General features: G+C 38.9%; 1 non-coding gene across 1 annotated transcript; it reads left to right on the top strand.

Moving 5' to 3' along the window:
* Positions 1-108, top strand: LOC122312101. Its single transcript, XR_006243015.1, has one exon. It is a non-coding gene; the product is annotated as a small nucleolar RNA R71 (small nucleolar RNA).
* Positions 109-12446: the final 12338 nt, after the last annotated feature.

Here is a 12446-nt window from a genome sequence, read left to right as displayed (position 1 = left end):
TATCCATGATGAGGACATGCATTTAAAAGGTCTTTGAATCGTTCCCAACAATGATAAAATGTTTCCACATCCTTTTGGCCAAAATTCATGATCTGTCTTTTCAAGGCATTGGTTCTATGCATGCGAAAAAATTTCTTTAAAAACTCAGTTTGCATTTCTTGCCAAGTCCCAATGGATCTTGGTCTTAAAGAATTTAACCATGTCTTAGCCTTGTCTTTTAAGGAAAATGGAAACAGTTTCAATCTTATGACTTCATCAGTGCATGTTCTATCCACGAATGTGGAACACACTTCTTCAAACTCTTTGATATGCAAATATGGGTTTTCAGATTCCATACCATGAAAGTGTGGTAACAAAGGAATCATCCCGGGTTTGAAATTGAAAGCATTTGCATTAATAGGTAAAATGATGCAAGAAGGTGTGCTAGTCCTAACAGGCTGAAGATATTCTCTAAGTGTCCTGTTTGGATTCTCCACTTCCCTATCATGATGCTCATTTTCATCCATGATGCTATCACTGTCTGATGATGATTCAACAGAAGATGATGCAGAGCTAAAAGATATCAATGATTCTGTCTTAAACAGTCGAGATGTATGGTCTCTAGTCCAACCAGTCATACAAACATGAGCAGAAAATCAAAGACTATGAAGAATAAACAGAGAGAAGGGAAAAAGATTAGATGTCACCCAGGCTGTGAAGAGATTCACAGCTCCACAAACGTCCTCTTAGCAGTAGAGGAATGCTCTAATAAACACCAGTTGTCCCCGGCAGCGACGCCAAAAACTTGACTCGGTTTCGAATGTGCTTCCAAGTGTAGAAGTGTCAAGTTGTATCAAGGATGAGTCCAGGATCGTATTCCACAGGGACAAAGAGTTATCAAAGCGTTCGTGAAATTTCCTTTGTGTAAAAAAATGTATCGATTATGAAAGTTGAAAATTAATGTGAATCTATGTTTCTAAAATTACCAAAACTAATAAGTTTAGAAAAAAAAAGTGTAGCAAATGAATTAAACTTGTAAAAAACAATAAAACAAACACTTGGGATACAATTTTCACCCACTGATTTGGAGATGGATTTACTTCTCTTTTCACATTCTCTCAACCATGATCCTATTCCTAGAAGTCATGGTCGGATAATATAGCAATGAACAACAATTCTTGGTCTAACAAAACTACTTGACAGATTATATAACAATTGTAAAAAAATGAAAGAAAACCATCAAAGTCTTGTTACTTGTTCAAGTATTAATTGTGCCTTTACGTCTACAACTAATCTAAACCAAGAACAAAGAACTTCGATCCTTTCTAGATGTAAACTGAAATATCATCTACCAATTTAATCATTGAAATCACATAATATTGAAAAAAAATTACCCCAAATCAGTCATAGGTTACTTATTGAATCCCAAGTCCAAAAATCTAGCCTATCATTTCTAAATGGATAATCTCTCTAAGTATTTGTGAGTCTATTAAAAACTGAAGTAAAATAAATAAGAGAGAAATAAACTGCCGAAATAATGAATATGCATAAAAGTAAAGAAACCAGCCGACAGCAACTAAGAACTAACAAGTAAAATTGGATAACAAAAAAATAAAACTGAAATGAAAAAACAAGCCCAGCGTCCAAGCCTCCCGTCGGCTCCTTAAGGTCTGGAAAGAGATTAAACTAACAAGAAAGTAAAATGCAAACCAGCCGAATAGCCTAGAACTAAAGTAAAAAAAAAAAAAACTAAGAACTAAAAGCAATGAAAAGATAAAACCCATCTCCAAGCCTCCGCTGCCCGAACGAAATGAAAAGGATAAGAAAAGAACTCGCATCCAGCCGCCCTCTCCTGCCTAAACGAAAAGTAAGGAAAAAATAAATTCCACCCTCAACTACTCTACCCTAGGCCTGGACAAAAGCTTCCAGCCGTGAAGTCCAAAAAGCAAAATGAAAAAAAAAAGTCTCCAAAACATATCCTGCTGCCTCCTATCTAAACGAAAAAGTAAAGTGCAAGAGAAAAAAAAACAAAAACAACCGCCCCAAAAGTCTAAATGAAAAGTAAAGAAAAATAAAACTCAAAACTACTCTCCTCCTAGGCCTGGAAATGAAGCCTCCAGCCGTCCAAAAAAAAAATGAAAGTAAAGTAAAAAAAAAATAAAATAGAAGCAGCCCCTCTGTCTATGCGTGATGTTCTCTGTGAAAATTCTGAAATGCCCCTTCATCTTGTGTTAATTTCATATGCTGTCCTACTCCTCATCCAGTTGGATTTTATTCTCTTTTAATATTTTCATAAATGCCCTGCAGTACATTAAAAATGTAATTCTTTAAAAGGCAAATATAGAACTTTATGTGTATAAAATATTGGCATCAATTAATTTGACATTCAATATTAGAATTTGATGCATAATTAAGTGTTCAATTCTTATTTGATAAAATAAATCACTTATTTAAACAACTTAATTATGCAATTTTAACCCTTTATCAAAAACAAAGGGAAGATGAGAGCTTGAAAGCATAATTGGCACGGTTAAATAAGGAGAGAATGACAACAGACAACCAAGATGATATGATCTTGTTGGCCGCTCTACTCAAGGGCATTTCGCCGAGTTGGCGAGGAAGAACCCCTCTACTTTTATGAGAATTTATGGATAGGACAGATGATTTTGTCAACACCAAAAATATGCTAATCACCTTGACTACTAGATCGGAACGAAAGGAGGAATAGGTGTTGAGGGGGGGTTCAAAAAGAGATCAGAAAAGAGAACAAAAGGCGAGGAGAGGCCAACACAAAAGAAGGCGAAACATTCGCACAAGGCAACATAGCAGCAATCATGTACACTATTGTAGTGTGCATAATCAAGATAAGGTCAAAGAGACTAGGCGTGGTGAGGATCAAGGGTGATAGGCTCAGAATTATTGCACGTACCACAATGTAAGCGAGAATAGAACTAAAGATTGCCACTCACTAAAACAAAATATTAAAGAGATGAGGGGCAATGACAAGCTAGAGTGCATTGTTGTTCAGAATGCTACTCCACCACGGTGTTTGGGTGACAGGAAATAGGAGTGCAAGCCCTAACCAAATGAGAGCCCAAGAGGGAGGGGATCACCAAAAAGGGGAAGGAGATTGTAGAAACCACGAAATTGGCATCCTAGGCAAGACACAGATCAAAGACATCCACCACTAGGAGAGATACGAACGATCATCAGAGGATGTGTTGAAGGTGGCCCAACTTCCTCCAAGAGGAAGGCATATGCTAGATGGGCAAGGTATGAGGAAGTATACAACGTAGAAAGACCTCTCAAGCAACCTCGAATACAAGTCTCTCCCACAGTTTCTTTTGACGATGATGATTGTCAAGAAGTAGTTTATCCACATAGTAACGCATTGGTAGTGACAATGTTGGTAGCAAATTACACCATATGGAGGATATTGATCCATAATGGTACTTCCGCAAATGTCCTGTTTGGGACGCCTTCACAAGAATGAGAATCAGTGTAGACTAGCTATGCCTAGTGATAACTATGTTGAAAAGGTTTACTAAGGAAGCAGTACAACCCATGGGGTCTATCACGCTACCAATGTTAGTAGGGATAGACCCCCACCTTGCCACCTCCATGATGGAATATCTAATAGTGAGGACTCGATCAGCATATAATGTTATCATCATTTGACCCATGCTTAATGTTTAAGGGCAATCACCTGTCCCTATCATCTGAAAATGAAGTTCCACACAAAGGTAGGGATTGGTGAAGTGCATGGCGAGCAGGTGCTTGCCTGAGAATACTACGTTCAGGAGCTCAGGCAAGGCAAGAGAGAGGTGAAAGTAGTTGAACTACGGGAAGTTATTGTCACGGTCCTCCCACCACCACCAGAAATATTTATGACCTAGGTAGAAACAAGAGACGAAGATCCTTGAAGAAAGGGGAGGTGGATGAACCCTTGGAGCATGTCAACTTTGATCTAGCTCAACCAGAGAACTATGTAAAGATTGGAACCAAAATAACGAGAGATGAAAGACAGCAACTGAAACAACTCCTTCTCGAGCACAAATATGTCTTTGCATGGAGTCATAAAGACATGCTAGGAATTGGCGAGTATGTTATAGAGCACAAGTTGAACATTAGCCCAGATGCACGGCCAATCAAATAGAAGAAAATGAATTTTAGCTCCGAGAAGTATATGGCAATTGTAGAAGAGGTAGATTGGTTGTTAGCAGTTGAGTTTATCAGAGAAACTCAATACCCTGGCATAAAGTATTGAACTTCATGGATGCCTACTGAGGGTATAACCAAATCAGGATGAGTTAGGTCAACTAAGAAAAGACAGCTTTCATAACCAATTGGGGATTGTATTGCTACAAAGTCATGCCTTTTGACCTAAAGAATGCAGGAGCAACGTACTAAAGATTGATAAATAGGATGTTCAAGCTTCAGATAAGCTGAAACATGAAGGTGTACGTAGATGACCTATTGGTGAAAAGCATGGACTTCAAATAGCATATGGAGGATCTAAGGGAAGCCTTCAGCGTGTTATGTCTGAAACTTAATCCAACTAAGTGTGCATTCAAAGTGCAATTGGGCAAATTTATGGGGTTCTTGGTGTTGAAAAGAGGCATCAAAGCAGATCCTGAGAAGTTGCGGGCAATCATTGAGATGCAGTTGCCCACGAATTTGAATGAGGTTCAAAAGTTGGTAGGGAATATAGCGGTCCTCAATAGGTTCATGTCCAAATCGACAGACAAGTGTCTCCCTTTCTTTCAAGTATTAAAGAAAGCCCAAGGCTGGGACTCTAGATGTGAGGAGGCGTTCACACAATTGAAGGAATACTTGACACACTCGCCCCTACTTAGCCAAACCAAGTAAGGGGAACATTTGTCGCTGTATTTGGCCGCGCAACCCTAGATGTTGTATTGGCTGCATTAGTGAGGGATGAAAGAAAAGAAGAAAGACATGTATAGTATATAAGCAGAGCTTTTAGAGGAGCTGGAATGAGATACCTGGAGATAGAATTTATTTCTTTCGCTGTTGTAATAGATGCACAACGATTGTGCCCCTATTTTCAAGTCCATCCAACAAAAGTTGTAACTTCATCGCTCTTACACAAGGTGCTGCAAAGGCCCGACACTTCGGGGCAATTGGTTAAATGGTCCATCAAATTGAGTGAATACGACATCTTTTATGTTCCCAAAACTGCTATCAAAGGACAAGTCCTAGTCAACTTTGTAGTGAAGTTCATGAATTTCCAAGAGGCACAAGGATCCCTAGAAGACGCCATGGCAAGCGTATGTCAACGAATCATCTTGCCGAATAGGAGGCAGCATAGGTGTACACATGGTGATGGGCGACGAGGTTGAGTCAAATCATGTTATACAACTGAACTTCAAGGTAACAAACAACAAAGCCGAATATGAAGCAGTGCTTGTGGGGTTGGCCATAGGAGAGACTTTAGGTGGGGAAAAGGTTGAGATGAGAGTAGACTCGCAAGTCGTGGTTGGCCAAATCATAGGAGAGTAACTGGAAGGCCGATCAATTAGCATGACCAGCCTCGGCAAAGTAGGGAGAAACTTTGTCATGGGAGGTCAGCCTCCAGGCTGTTGACACATCGGATATCGGAAAGGAGGTCTTGGAGGTCAAAAAAAGCATACCAGAGTGGGTGGATGATATAATCAAGTACCTGGAAACCAAAAACTTTCCCACCTCTCGAGAGGAAGTAAGGAAAGTTAGAAGTAGGGCAACTCAGTTCACCATGATAGATGGGACACTATACAAGTGAGGTTTTTTTACCCCATTGTTGAGTTGCATCTTGAAGAAGGAAGTCAAATATGTAATGAGAGGTGCATGAAAGAGTATGCAAAAATCACTTAGGAGGAAGGTCAGTCGCCGCGAAGATCGTGAGAGCAGAATACTACTGGCCAAATGCCCTAAGAGATGCAAAAGAATTTGTAAAAAGATATTTTCAATGCCAGCTACATGTACTGATTCCCAATACCCCTCCAATAGAACTGAGGTCAATAACCTGCCCTTGGCCATTTGCTCAGTGGGGTATAGACCTGGTCGGCCCTATGCCCCCGAGCAAAAGGGGAACTAAATTCATCATTGTTGTTGTTGACTACTTTACCAAGTGGGCAGAATTTGAAGCGATGGCAACAGTGACCATGTAAAGCGTGATGAGGTTCTTATGAAAAGCTATAATATGCAAACTCGGGGTGCCAAAAAGCATTATCTCTGACAATGGCAAATAGTTTGACTCCAAACATTATCGCAAGTGGTGTGCCAAACTCAAGATCGAAGTCAAATTTTCATCTCCAGGACACCCACAAGCAAATGAACAAGTTGAAACAACCAACAAAACCATTGTTAGAATACTAAAGAAGAAGGTAGGTGAGAAGAAAGGGATGTGGGCAGATGAGCTCCCTAAAATCTTGTGGGCATACAAGATAATGTGGTCGAGGCTCTCTCCCGCTACACTTTTATCACCAAGGTTACCTAGTTAGTTAACCTTACTTTAACAAAAACACCCAAGAAGATAGACAAGCTTTGCCCAGTGGCCAGGTGCCTCCCTTGGGTGGCGAAGTCTTTGGATAAAAATGTACATATTTAGCATTTCATTTGAATTCATGCCTCCCTTATGGTGGGGATATCTTTGGATAGAAATGTACATATTTAGCATTTCATTTGAATTCATTCAAAAAAAAAAAAAAAAACCAACATGGCATAGTGCAATACAATGACATAACATCTATTGAAAGTACATCCATTGAAATGACATTTATATCATTGAAAACTGAATGATTCTGCAAACAAAGTCCACCAAATATTTACAGATCTTATTCCTAATACAAACATTAAAAAAAAAAAAAACTTCAAGATTTACAAGGAGGAGGGAAAGCATTCGACATGGTATCCCTCCCAAGAGAATAAAAAACGTGATAAGCGGAAGAGGTGGCTCGAATTGACTTCTAGTCCAAAGTGTGAAGATCTTTCTCGGGGTGATTGAGCAGGAATTTGCGCAATTGTTTTTTTCTGAGCTTAAATACAAGACCCGGGGCTCGGCCTTGAATGGAGTAGGTAGCTGCCAATTGAGGGATAATGCGAGCAACCTCATACTTAGAGCGGCCCAACTTAACACTTAACTCTGTCACCTTTGATTTCGAAGTCTGACAACAAATTCTTTGATTTGATTTAGCTGCAAGTAATTGCGATCATGCTCTTTAAGTTCTTTTGTCGCCACCTTAAGATCTTGTTCTGCCCTGAGTTTCTCGCCATTAACTAGGCTTAGTCGAGTATTGGCTTCTCGACGCCCTTCTTTGGAGTTCAGTAGGCGAGCAATGTAGTTAGTCTTCGCCTTCTCCAGTTCCTCAATCTTTATCTCTAGTTGGTTAAGATAGGTAGCTAGGTTTTCCTGTTCTATTCCATTATCTTCTGCTTTGTGGTGAAACTCGCCACCAACTATTTAAGCAAACCGACTTAGGCATGAAAGGTGGCCACCTCGCCCTCAAGTTAATGAGAATGGGACTCAGAGTGGGATAACTCACCAGCCATCTCTTCTTTCTTGGCGTGAGTAGCACAGACAGTGCTATGAGCCCTACCGATAAAAGATCACATGGACTGATTCTCTTTTTCCAACTAAATCAATTATATGCTAAGAAGTTCAGGTAAACGAGGCTCCTATACTAGACTTTGCATAAAACGAAAAGTGAATTGGGGTTGGTTTGTAAAAATGTGCATATTATGTTTTGAAAAGAAAATGTGAAAATAACATCGATTATATGTTCTGCATTCACTCATGAAATCTATATGAAAGAGAAAAATGGCTTTTGACTTAAAAAGTGTAGACATGAGCAATTTTTGACATGTTCTCAAATGTGCAAAAGACCAAACAACCAAACAAGCCCTCTTCTTTTTCTTTCCCTTGCCATGGGCAGTAAGCCTCTTTTCAAACTAGTCGTTGACAAAGAGGCACCCAAAAATTCGTGACCAGAAACGTGTGCCTTGCTGGGCATCATCAAGAACCTATCAATATTAGAGGGGATCGAAAATGACATCTAACCAAGTGGAGTTGGAGAATCTTGAACTTGTGTTCATTAGGAACTAGAGGCCATGAAGCCCTAATGGGGAATTCTTGATTCGAGGCCTCATCTACAAGAAACTCCCAACCATCACCTGATACAAAGAAAAATTTCCTTTGCCAATCCTTGGCATGAGAATATTTGCGTTCTAACTAAACCAATTTATTTTGAGACGTAAAGCTGCAGTGGTCCCTATCTAAGTGTTTCAACCCATGTAAGGAGAGGAATTCATAAGCCATGAGGTCAGGATATTCATCACCCATAGGCTCTAACACTCGCCGCTAAAGAATGCATCAAGCCATTAGAATTTACTAGGCGTTAGGCACAAGTTGGGCTAGAGCAAGCCCCAAAACGTCTAACATGTCATGAACACGTCATACAAAGGGCAAAGGGAGCCCCATCACAACCATGGTCATATATAAAGCGATAGAGTAGCCATACCTCTTGTGTCAACTGGTTCGCGACGCTAATCAAGCAGGTCCAAAGTCACAGAATCTGGGATGTTGAAGTTATCCCTCGCGATGTCTAATTCGTGACAAGAAACAATGGAGGACCAGCGATGGGCCCTGAAAATTGAACGAAGACCAAATTCCTCCTCCATAATGGGATTAGCAGTTGCCCCCTCAGGGTGACTAAGAGAATCCCAGGGTCACAAAGAACCAGCACCATGAGATCTGCACGTGGGTTTAACTTTAGAGGAGGCAATGGATTCACAAAGAAAAATGAGAGAAATAACAAGGTAACAGAGTGCATGAAACAGGAGTGAAAGAAACCAAAAGGAGAGAAGTGAAAAAAAGAGTGCTTAAAGATAATAAATACCTATGACGGTTAAGGGAAGTATAAGGGTGTGAATACGAAACGATATTATGACAAAGAGACACAAAATGATGGAAAGCCCAAACAAAAAAGTGATACTATAATTACAAGTCGCATCATGCTGTGCGTGACGAGACTTTGCGGGGTAACTGGAAGAGGTTTAATATCCCTAGGACCCATTGGGCCATACCACTTGCCTGAATTACGGCTCAGCCCCATTAACCCACTCAACGAAGAGCCAATTTCGTCTCAAATAATGAAAGAATAACAACTTGGGAGTTTCAGATGAGAGGAGCCATTGGTTTATTCAAGATAGCCTAAACCTCCAACATCCTGAGGTTTGAATGTCAAATAACAAATGAGATAGTTATTGATTATCAATAGAAATATTGTAGGCTCTATTTATACCATCTAGGTATAGCAATGGAACCCATCTGGTTCTTTGGCTAGAGAGAAATTCTTTGTGATTATTACTGACTTAGGCATAAGAGGCGTTCTCCTGAGCCCCCAAGCCACACAATTCTTTGGCTGTAGGTAATCGTGTGTGATAAGCTGTGAAACACGTCCTTAACATTCATTGTGATTTTTGTGAAATGCCTACTTTCTTTAGGTTTTGAATTAAATTTTTTTATTTCTTACTCTTTAATCACTATTTTTATTTTGTTTATTATCATTTTGTTAGTGGTGTTCTTAAAAATCTTCAATCGAACTATTTATTCTAATCTAAAATACTTGGCTCCTCCAAAGTTATAATACTGGTTTCATCCCTGCGTGCATCACTAGAAAATATGGTATTCCTTAGGGCATGCTTAGATAATGAGATTAGATGAGAATTCTTTACATAATAGTGAAATGGTTTGTGAATAGTAGTAGTGAAATGATTTTAGTTAATATGTTTGATTGAGTTTTGAGAAATAAAAGAGAAATTATTGAATAAGAATATTATAAAGTTAAAAAACTTTTTGAACATAAAATTTTAATATTATTATTTTTTCAAAATTTAAAAATGTGAATTATTTTTTTGGAAGTTTGAAAAATTTGTAATGATTTGGTAATGATTAGATAAGGAAATTAAAGACTTAAAATTGAAAAGTAGTTTGTATTTGAGTGATGTTTGGAAATGAAATTATGAGATATTTTGAATCTTGAGGTGAGGTTCTCATCTAACTTCCCAAACAACCCCTTAATCTTATGGGGCAATCTGCGAAAGCTGAAAAAGTTAGCAAGTTTATATCAAGTAATTTTGTGAGTTGTGTGGGAAGTAGGAGTGCTACCTACATCCCCTGCCAACTTCTCCCCTCACCCCCACATGGACTTGGGGAGGGGGGGAGTTGGGTGCCTAGGGCCTAGCTTCACCCTTCATGGGCAGGTGCCCCCATCCACATGCTAGGGACCAGATCCACCACCCTACCCAAACTACAATCAGCAACCAACCGAAAAAAAAAAACCCAACAATCCAAATGAGAGAGAGAGAGAGAGAGAGAGAGAGAGAGAGAGAGAGAGAGTGTGTGTGTGTGACACACCACTCCCCACAGTTAATAATAAAGTCACTTTTAAAAATTATCGGGAGCCGGAGTGCTACTATTGGATCTTGACTTAAAAATATTTTCTTTTATTTTAAAGGAATCGCCTGGTGGAAAGATTCTACAAATAAAATAATTCTTTAATAAGATATTGAGATCATTAAATAGAGTGTGCAAAAGCATTTATTAAAACTTCTCAAAACTTGTGCCATAAAAATCATAACTTAAAATCTTTGTACATGATCTAGGCCACTATCATGCATCCCTGGACTAAGTCATGTCCTGCAGCTCTATTGTCATAATTATGCTGAACTGTGGTGATTTAAAAGCATAAAAAAGAACTAAAATGAGTCGAAGACTCAGTAAGAAACCCATCATAACGTTAACATACTTATCATAAGATTTTTCAAAAATATTTTATTTTGAAAACTTAAAATCATGATCATTTATATGTATTCATATGTATTCTAATTTATCATACTTATCTTACTAGCCAACACACTTAATCCTATGTACAAGGTTGTGTATTGGCCTCACATCCTGAGGCCATAAGGGGAGCCGCTAATAGTATTTTAGTATATTACAATAGACCACACTTAGTTCTGTGATTTGCACATCCACCCATAAATTGCATTGGTACCATACATCTGAATGGTCATCTGATTAACTATTATGAGCTTATCTTACACTTGATTTTATGAAAACTTACGTGTCTAATTCAACGTGTGATGTATGAGATGCATAATACATACATAACTACAATATGTGGAATGAAACATGATGAATGACATGTGTGGTATGTAACACTAGCTTCAAAAGAACTAGCTTTGCATAAGTTTCTATTAGGCTTTTGCCATCTCTTCCCTCTTCTATTAGTAGTTGCTTCCTCCGTCTGCTCCTTATTCACCTTGATATTTGCCTCGTGGTATGCCTCGAATCCTACCACAGTCCCCTACAATACCCTTCCAAGACTCAGGAATTTATTTTCAAATAAGAAGTCATTCCTCCTCCCCCATATTTTGTTCATTATAGCCACTATTAGTTCCGGCTTTTCCTTCGTGAGGTTTTCATACAGCTTTCATACATCCCTTTCTATAGTTGCTGAAAATCCTTCCCCTCAGATATCCATTTTTGCGCTGGGCTCCCTTTTTCTACCCATACATCTCCTATAGCAGGGTAACTCCATAATACATGAGTCATAAATTCCTCTTCTCTCTTGCACACTGGGCACATTGGATCATCAATCACTCTTTTTTTCTAAACAAATTGACCCTTGTTGGCAGCATATTACTCACTGCTTTCCAAAGGAAATGCTTGCATCCACCAGGGACACCTAGCTCACAAATTTGTTTCCACTGTTGTTGCTCCCTCCTCCCCTCTCTGTCATTTTGCTTCAATAAATCACTAAATTATGCACTTCTCACGGAGAATTTCCCTTTTTTTATTAGACCCTAGTATAGTTTATCCACACTCCCTAGTCGACTAATTGGAATAGAGCAAATTACTTCTGCTTCTTCCCTTCGAAATATCCTGCTAATAAGATCTTGCTTCTATTCTCTTTTTTTCTTCATTAATTAGCTCACTTACCTTTGAGTCAACATTCAAAATGCAAATTGATGATTGGACACAAAAGGTTGTTGGATTTGGCAGCTACTTTTGTCCCCATATATTTATCAACTTACCATTTCCCACCCTCCACCTTAACTCCTTCAACACCACCTCCCTTACTGACCAAATACTTCTCCATATTAGAGATGGGGCTTTTCCAATCTTTGATTCTCCAAATTGACCAGTTTTGAAATACTTTTATTTAAAAATAATGTTCACTAAGGAGTTTGGTTGCTGCATTAACCTCCACCCTTGCTTCACCAGCATTGCCCTATTAAAGCTTTCCATGTTTCTAAACCCCATTACTCCCATGTTTTTTGAGTGACTCATTTTATCCCAGCTCCACCAATGTATACCCTTCTCCCTTTGGTTATTCCTCCACCAAAACCTTGAGAGCAAAGCCTCCAGCTCCCTACACAATTTCTTTAGGAGTTCAAATACACTT

Source organism: Carya illinoinensis, chromosome 5 (assembly GCF_018687715.1).
Source record: "Carya illinoinensis cultivar Pawnee chromosome 5, C.illinoinensisPawnee_v1, whole genome shotgun sequence".
NCBI lineage: Eukaryota > Viridiplantae > Streptophyta > Magnoliopsida > Fagales > Juglandaceae > Carya > Carya illinoinensis.
Note: the sequence above shows the minus strand (reverse complement) of the source record. Positions and strands in the feature narration are given on the sequence as shown.